At 45.0% G+C, this 8870-nt stretch overlaps 1 protein-coding gene across 5 annotated transcripts in view; it reads left to right on the top strand.

The window, feature by feature from the left end:
• Positions 1–197: 197 nt before the first annotated feature.
• LOC119655962 (ELAV-like protein 2) overlaps positions 198–8870 on the top strand; it is a 68121-nt gene continuing 59448 nt past the window's right edge. For all 5 annotated transcript variants that reach the window (XM_038062188.1, XM_038062191.1, XM_038062190.1 and 2 more), the window contains exon 1: positions 198–734. The gene's annotated coding sequence lies outside the window, so the exon portion shown is untranslated. The remainder of the gene's footprint in view (positions 735–8870) is intronic.

Here is an 8870-nt window from a genome sequence, read left to right as displayed (position 1 = left end):
CAAGGATACCCGGCTAACAGTCGGCAAATAGCTGGCCCCCCAGTTACCTCCCCCACGGGGTACATGCTTAGCCTGCTTGCCTGCATGCGTAGGAGAAGTTGGAGAATGTAAATGGTCGGAACTTGAGCAAAATGCGGGCTTGGCCCGAAGACAGGATCTGTCTGGACGCAACCTTTTTTAGTACGAGTAAAGCCATCTTCAAGTTTAGAAGCGCGACTTAGAGCGTGTTTTGTTATTCTACTCATATAATTTTTTGTGTCATTGTATGATTTCCCTTTTTTGAAATTACACACACACGGTCTTTTCGTTGATTTTCAATTACGGTCCGAATATCGTTTCAACGTCCATTCCTTTACGAAGCCAACGTACGAGAGAAATTCCAATCGAAATAGAAGAAAGTACGGGAAAAACGCAACAAAGTACGGTCTGGACTCAGTCGGCGACATTCTCGGTGTGTGAAGCGATTTACCATTATCCTTCCAGGATAAAATGTTCATAACTTCGTCCAAATTTGATTTCGTAGTTTCGTAGCCGGTTGAATATATTTTTTCCGACATTCCTCCGGTCAGTTCGAATGCTCCGACTGTGAACTCACAAGGACCCAAGACTTTTAACTTGCAAAGCGAACAATCAAGGATCTAGGAATTAACGCTGTCCGTGGAGTGTGACGAGCGACAACGAAAGCAAGGATTAAAATCATTTTGTGTCTAGGAAATAGAGTATTGTATTGAAAGGTATGCCAATATCTAATTTTTGCAATAGTCATCCAAACAGGACTAGGTCCTCCCAAGGAAATCTTCCAGAAATTTTTCGCTAAAACCACTTTGGGTGTGGTAGTACTGAACTTCAGTGATGGACAAAATCGAGGGTGTGAGGGGGATTTCCCTTCGGCCTTTTTTCGGTTTTAGGTTTCTTGGAACATGGAACCGTCCACAAATCGGAAAGGGGGAGCGCATGTGCTCTGAAGGTGCTTGTGATTGTTCCAAATTTAGTGACTATGCCGCTATGTTGTCTGTGCCTCAGATCCTGTTCATAACAAAGTGTTACAGTTAATAAATAATGACTCTGGGTTGAGTTGGGCTTTGAAGTTGCCATAGACTTGTCTGGGCACCTTTGGGAAGCACAAATCAACGGAATCTCGACTGCTTAAGGAGGAAATGTGTTTGCCTTTATCCTTCTTCTAATATTAAAGCCGTGAAGGACTTGTTTGTGATAATTACAGAGCGGAGGATTGGATTCATTAGGTGTTGTGCAAAGACATGGAGGTATCTATTTGTACTACTATACAGGCCGTGGCAGTCAATGAAAACCCCTTCACTGGTAGTTTGCCGGAGTGTGATTTGAGAGGACATTTCAGGAATGTTCCAACTGAGCTTCTTATTAGCTTTCAATCAATGGATACCATGTTACCAAGAATACCTATTTTCGTTCAATTCAGTGTATGCAAATTGCTGTTTGGTTGCTAAAAGTTTAGTGTCCACAAATTTATCAAGCAGACTCTTAATGGCTTAAAGGCAATCGCAGGTCATGGCGAAGAAATAGCTTACAGTGGTAAGCAGTACTTCCGGCCGTCCGATTCATAATTTCTAGCTACATACCTGAAGTTATCCCTGAGAAGCACTAATCAATGGTATGTCCTTCTAGCATAGGTTAAGTTAAGGTTGACTTATATTATCCCAAATAGCCAATAGCCCCCAATAGCCAATATCATTTTCTATTCTTTTTTTTAAGGAGGTGGAAATCTTCAAAAGGCTCTGGCCTGGGCACGCCAGAATGTGAAATTTTTACCCACTAAAACCACTCCCGACTACCCCCTACCCCGCGGAATCACTTTAAATTACATCGCGGGGCGGAGTTAGCTTACTTTCGCTAGGTCGCTTTCCGTGTACCCTTGTCTTCTGCTTTTCGCAGTTTATCCTGGTTTACTGCCATCATGGAATTGATCATATCCCAGTCTTCCTGGCAAGATACCATTCTCTTTCCAGTGGTAGCACTTCACCTTGAGTTTACTCTAGGTTCCCCCTTTCTTCCACGAACCTAGGACATTGGAAGAATACATGTGCTGGATCCTCTGGAACCCCGTCGCAGTTTGGACAATTAGGTGAAGGATCCAGTTTAAACCTGTAAGGTATTGACGGTATTCTCCATTGCCGGTAACAAACTGGGTGAGATTATAATTGATCTCCCCATGTTTTCTCTCCAGCCACTCCCTGATGGAAGGGATCAACCTGTAAGTCCAACGACCCTTTTCTGACTGATCCCATCGCTGTTGCCATCAGCTTATGGATCTCTCTCTTTCGGCTTTTTTCACCTGCGATAAGGGAGAGATGGACCTGGTGTTATAAATGTTCATCATTTCGATTGCCAGGATGTCAATCGGCATCATTCCCGAGATGACGAACGCTGCATCGTCTGAGACGGTCTTGAAGGCAGAACAAACTCTTAAGGCTGTTCTTCTGTAAAGCGTACTCAGTTTATGTGCATTGCCTAAAACTTGCAGCGCTTTTCCCCAAACTGGGACTGCATACAAGCCGCGGTCCTCCTACGTTCGGCATCAGTGCCAGTCCAACACTCTCTAACCAAGCCTTAACAACACTGATTGCTTCGCTTGAGTACAACTCAGCATCCTCAAGATGCTTTGCGACAACAACCAGTGCTATATAATCGGCGTAACCCACCAGCGTGGCCTTCTCCGAAACCGGAAGGTTAAGTACATCATTATACATGATGTTCCACATTAGTAGGCCCAGTACAGAGCCCAATGGCACACCCGCGGAGACAACAGACTCCTTGGATCCATCATTGGTATTGGTACCAAAGTGTTCGCTCTTACAAATAGCTATCGATAATTGCGGCGCGGTAGGTGGGAACACAATCGTCGCCAGAGACTTTCGTATAAGGTTCCAATTGGCCGGTGCAGTATTTGCTGGTACAACCCCTTCTGTAAATTGCATTTTCGGCCAAGCCAGTAACCATTTTGATGTATCAACGGTTGATCTGGCTTTACGGAACCCATACTGCCTATCTGAAACGCCCCCTTGGCTCTCGGCGACTGGGAGTAATCTATTATAAATAACCCGTTCCAACATTTTCCCCATAGTGTCTAGAAGACATATGGGGCTATAGGAGGATAGTTCCCCTGGAGGTTTGCCAGCCTTAGGTAGCAGCACTAACTTCTGCTGCTTCCATGGTGTTGAAGAGATACCTTCGGACATACGTGCATTAAAGCAGCTCCGCGAACATATCAGCTCTACATTTGACGACAAGTCCAGACCCCGGACTTTGCTGTCACCTATTCGACTGCAGATCTCCAGCAGCTCGTCCCTGGTGACTGGTGGAATCGGCGTCATATTCAGGGGACGCTGGAAGGTATCAGTACCCCCTCTTGCTGGGGAAATAGCCCCCGGATTAGTTTCAACAAGAGCATAGGTCACGTGATCTGCGGAGGTGATCGACCTCTGAATCGTCCTGTCACGATTTTATAGGCGCTACCCAACGGATTTATGTGCGCTTCAGAACAGGGCTCCTTAAAACATTCCCTCTTACTCCGCTGGATGGCTTGCTTGAGGTTCTTGTGAGCTTCCCTATAGGCATGGTCCTTTTGCCCTTGATCGATCCTAGCTATTGCCCTCTGAGCCGTTCATCTGGCTCTGTGTCAAATCGATCGAAGGCTGCCAAGTTCACTATTCCACCAATAATTGGGTCTTCTAGCGGGGAATGAGCATCTCCTAGGCATCGACCCGTCACATGCTTTAGAGATGCCTTCTGTGACATGGAGACCTTTATCCATGGAGGTGCCTGCTTTGTTAGGCAAGTCTACCCACACCTTCATGAATGTTTGCTCATCCATCGCTTTTGCAGACCATCCTGGTGTTCTTTTGGATTTCGGCTTCCGGGGTGCGGGTCTCCTGCCTTGTGGCTCCGTCCTTAGTTCAAAGGTAATTGCCGGGTGGTTGTTGTACGTGAATTCCTCGCTAACTTGCCAAGACATGTCACGTGCTAACGTAGGGCTGACAAAAGTCAGATCTACAATTGAACCAGTTTCTCCTTTCCGATAAGTGTTTACATCGCCTTCGTTGGCCAGAACTACATCCAACTGGGCGAATGCTTCTAATAAGCACCACCCCCTTGCTTTAGTCTCTTTGCTGCTCCACTCGATAGCCCACGCATTAAAGTCACCGGCTATCACCTTTGGACCTCGTCCCCTTGCGTCGTGAACAAGATCGTCTAACAGGTCTTCAAACTCAGGCAGTGTGAAGCTCGATGGGGCGTAACAGCTATATACGAATATACCGCTTATTTTTGCCCACATAAAGCCACTAGCCGCTTGACCCATGCTATATTGTATGGCTTGACGACCGCACGCCCATATTGCCGCTACTTCAATCGAATCTGTGTCCCATACACCATCGTAAAGGTTTCTGAAGGGTTCATTAATGATAGCAATCTCCATCGCGAATTCGAAAGTGGTCTGCGCAAGCAAATCTTGTGCAACCCTGCAGTGATTGAGGTTTATTTGTATTAACCTCATTTTTTCACTGCAGTTAACGCCTTCCTAAATTGCGGGCATTTACCACTTTCGGCAATATGCCGGTTATCCCGTCCCTCCTTTCTTTCGCACAAAATGCATTTGGGATCTCTATTGTTCTCTTTGGCAATATGTCCCTTCTCCCCACACCTTCGACATAGATTGGACCGATCGACGCCGCCAGCGCATGCCTACGCGAAGTGTCCAAACATTAGGTATTTGAAGTAACTTTTTAAAGCGGTTTGTTTCCTTATTCGGCAAACAACCCATCCAATCTGAACCTTTCCCATGGCCAACAACTTCTGCGTTGACTCCACTGGCAGTCGCATTGTGGCCGTTTGAGTACCGCCATAAGCTTCTCTTAGGCTCCCGATAGATTCGTTGCTGAATTCCTCCAATTTGAATTGTTGCTTCAAGGCAGTTCAGATCTCTTCTCTGGATGTTACTTCATCGAGATCCTTGCACTGTATATAGACCTCATGTTTTTTGGGAACGAACCACGACATTCTCCCCATGTGAATTTAAAACTTGGCTACGAAAGTCGTCAATATTCCCCACGCTGGATTTTTTCAGCTCAAACATGAGATCTCCTTTCTGAGTCCTTCGGATTCTGCTGACATTTCCGCCTAGGTCGGGGTCAGATTTCACCTTTTTGAGTATCTCCGCGTAGGTTAGATGTCCTCTGCTGGAGATTATAATTGCCTCCAGGTGAATTCGCACCTTTAGTTTCTTGGTTCTTTTTTGTTCACGACCTTAGTCCAACCATCGTTCTTATTTTCCTTCAGTTTCGCTTCACTAGCCGGCATCCCTACTTTGGGCACTTTGAGCCCTTCTGAAATTTAAGTTCCATTTGTTGGACTGGTCAAGACCCCTTTTTTCCTTTTTGGTGCCTGAGCTTCCTCTTTTGCCAGCTTTGATATTGGAGGAGATCGTAGAATTGATAAGTATCTCCTGAATGGATCTATTTGCTGCTGCTGGAGTACCTCTTGATCAAATCCGATGGGTGTCGAAATCGCCTTTTTTGGCCAGCTATCCCCTTTTAGTCCATCATTCTTTGCTTTTGCAATTGGTGTTATTGGCAGAGTTGTGCTTCGTTTGAACGCTTCCTTCTCTAAACCTAGAACAATTGTAATATTAGATGCCACGGTGGCTAAGTTGTCCACCACCGAGGCACTACGGTCGAGGGATATCGACGGCCGGGAGCCCTCTTGCTCACTCCCACGCACCAGAGATAAGCAAGCACTAGCCCACGCACAGTCAAAAAAGAAAAGTGCATGAACACATATTTACACATCAATAGGTATGCCCCTATCCGCCTGCTGGGGTCACGACTGATGGGACATCTGGAAACTTCTCACAGGATCATTTTCTAGTCTGTCTGTGTTCTAGCTCTAGGCTTCTGGCAGCCTCACTAGAATAGTCCCAGCCAATTTTTAAAAAGTGTATGGTGTCAATTTTTTATAGGAGGTAAAAAATTGATAGACCAGTAGCTTACTCCAAACTCCAATTTTATTATTTATTATTTATAGCTGATAACCTTGTTCATTGCACCACTTCCTGACAGTCTCACAACTAGGGCTGGATCTTCGGGATCTGTCGGTATATCAACCTCCCTTCCTGCTGTGTATTCTATGTCCTGCTAAATATCCTATCAGACAGGTGATCGAAAGCTCCAATTGGCTCTGTTCCTCGCAAAGTGGGTTATCCCGCCCTATGGTATTGTGCCGACGTTACTTTACGCGCTCAGAAATGTATCACTTCAGTCATCATAAACATTGCGCTTGCAATTCTTAGGGCTGTATGGCGATATAGTCCATCTAACAGTCTTCTATGAGGCGATTTTTCCATTGTCTCTACCCAGACAAGTCAGTGACAGGATGGTCACTTTATACTGCAGTAACCTTCTTGTTTCATTAAGCCCCTGTATAGGAAGAGGCACGTCAACCACACCTACACACCATAATTGACGGCAATTTGTTTCGGCTGCGAGGACTTTCCGAGAAGTTTACACTCCTTCTCTACTATTATGCGTTACATGTTTCTAGGACCCCCATCCTGGGATAGCATAGCTCGCAATTAAATTGCTGTCATTGGTTAATGAGTAACTTATCCACTCTCACTTTGATCTTCTAATCAAAAAAGATATTTTGTCCATTCACGGGGCACATCTTTGTTCCAGTTTGTGTCGGGTTAGCTTAATGAACCGGGATGACTAATATACCCTAGTACGCTATTTCGACGGAACTATACAATGGTGGCAGAAGCGAAGACTAGAACGCTTAGCTTTTTGCCTGATCCTGTCTCAATCGGATACTCCGAATATTCATTTCCCGGCAGTTTGGTACGGTCGTAGTCTTATGTTTAACGCTCTCAGAATCAAAGGAAAATATCTTAGGAGCCAGGTAGTGATGCCAACACCGTTTTGCTTAAGGTTAGGAGGAATGACTCAGTAGTAGAACCGAGGGGATGACCCGCCGGGCGAAAAGATTGGGAGCTTTCCTTCCGTGTTCACTGTCTCCCGAAATATTCAGTTTGTTGTCTGAACATTTTTGGTATCGCCCCTTTTTCAGTCTAATACAGACCCTGAAAAAAACCTCTGTACTTGCTGAGTCGTTAGGCACCAATTTAATCCTAGAAATTTAAAGTGAACCAAGGATCTTCTTCACTTCGATTTAGAGACAGAATGAGGATGAACTATTGTGGATGTATGCACGGGGGAGTAAGGGATACTATTCTATAAGACGGGATAGAAATGAGATAAACGTACATTTGCTCCAAAGAGAAAATGCCCATAATCTATAAATTAGGAATAAGGTGGGGAATGTATATAGATTCTAGTTAGGAAGCCAGCTGGTAAGTTGTCTGGCAACATTGTGTTGTGCTCCTTCACTACCGATTACTACCCCTTTGAATGTTAAGTCCGAATTTTTGGATGACCGACTTCTGGGTGGAGATCAACTTCATACAGAGAAGGCTCAACTTTGTAGGTCAACAAGAACGTCGAATATGTAGGCCACTTATGTGGTTAGACGTTTTTTGATCCCAAAAGTCATCACTATGGTTATCCAGCCCTGTGTTTGCTTTATCCGGTTCTTATGGCTTTTCCTTTTCTCCAAACTAAAAAAATATGTTAAAAGTCATCATTGTGAGTCTGTAACAGGTATACTAAAACCCATGCCCGTTGAAACCTCCCACCGCTGCTACTAAGGCTGGTAATAATGATTTCGCCGAGGTAAAGCGCCCAAAGGATAAGGGAGCCAACTACGGACTAACTACTAGACCCAATCCAAAATTTGCACACCTCCGTGCTAACGAAGCTCGGGAAAATGGGAGGGAAGGTAGGGTCTTTTTAGACACTTCAGCTCTTTACAAGACATTTACGAAAAATTTGATGTACCGTTAATCTGGTGAGTTGGAACACACCCGAAGCAGAAAATCTGAAAAAAGGGGAAAAAATTACGACATCATCATCATCGTCATTAACGGCGCAACAACTGGTATCCGGTCTAGGCCTGCCTTAATAAGGAATTCCAGACATCCCGGTTTTACGCCGAGGTCCACCAATTCGATATCCCTAAAAGCTGTCTGGCGTCCTGACGTACGCCATCGCTCCATCTCTGTTTATTTTCATCAAGCACAAGCGAATGTAAAACTATTTGTCTGCAGTAAGCCTTGCCATACCTCCCACCTATTGTTCGTCTGTAAAGATTTTCGATCACTGTGCGTAAAAACGCTAGCAGAAAAACGGTTGCATGAAAAGTTAGTTTTCCATTGCTGTCTACCACAAGCGATTACTCCTAATACACAATTGTCAGCCCTCTCGGAGCCGCCAACTCGCCCCTGAAATATGCTGTAGGCACGTCGGTTAGTATATTTCACTTATTCGTGAAATGTGAAATTCTCCGGCCAATCAGACGCTATTCCTATCGAGGATTCCTTGGATTCCTTTTCCAAGTGGAGACCCTCGACCGATTTTTTCTGACAGGACCTATAAAGCCGTCATGCACGTATGATGTTGTACTGGAAATACCAACGGTCTATTGGCAGCTTTAACTGGAAAAATCTAAAGGCAACTTCATAAGGGCGTTTCTGAGATCCAGTATCCGACTTAGAGTCGGAGTCGGTCGTCATGAGTTAAAACAACTTATGCAACGTTGAGAAACACTAGAAGAACGGTTGTCATCTAATTCGCCCACCTCTGTTGGAACTCCTCGGCTTCGTTTGGAGGAGCTGGTATCTGGGACTAACATTGAATTTCCAGAAGAGTAAGAAGTGGAATCCGCGAAGAGTGCGACCTACCCACAGAGCTACCGGAACTGTGGTAAAGAAGGACATCCGTGTC

The sequence above is a fragment of the Hermetia illucens genome, chromosome 4 (genome assembly GCF_905115235.1).
Source record: "Hermetia illucens chromosome 4, iHerIll2.2.curated.20191125, whole genome shotgun sequence".
NCBI classification, from domain to species: Eukaryota; Metazoa; Arthropoda; class Insecta; order Diptera; family Stratiomyidae; genus Hermetia; species Hermetia illucens.
This window is presented reverse-complemented; position numbering and strand designations above follow the sequence as displayed.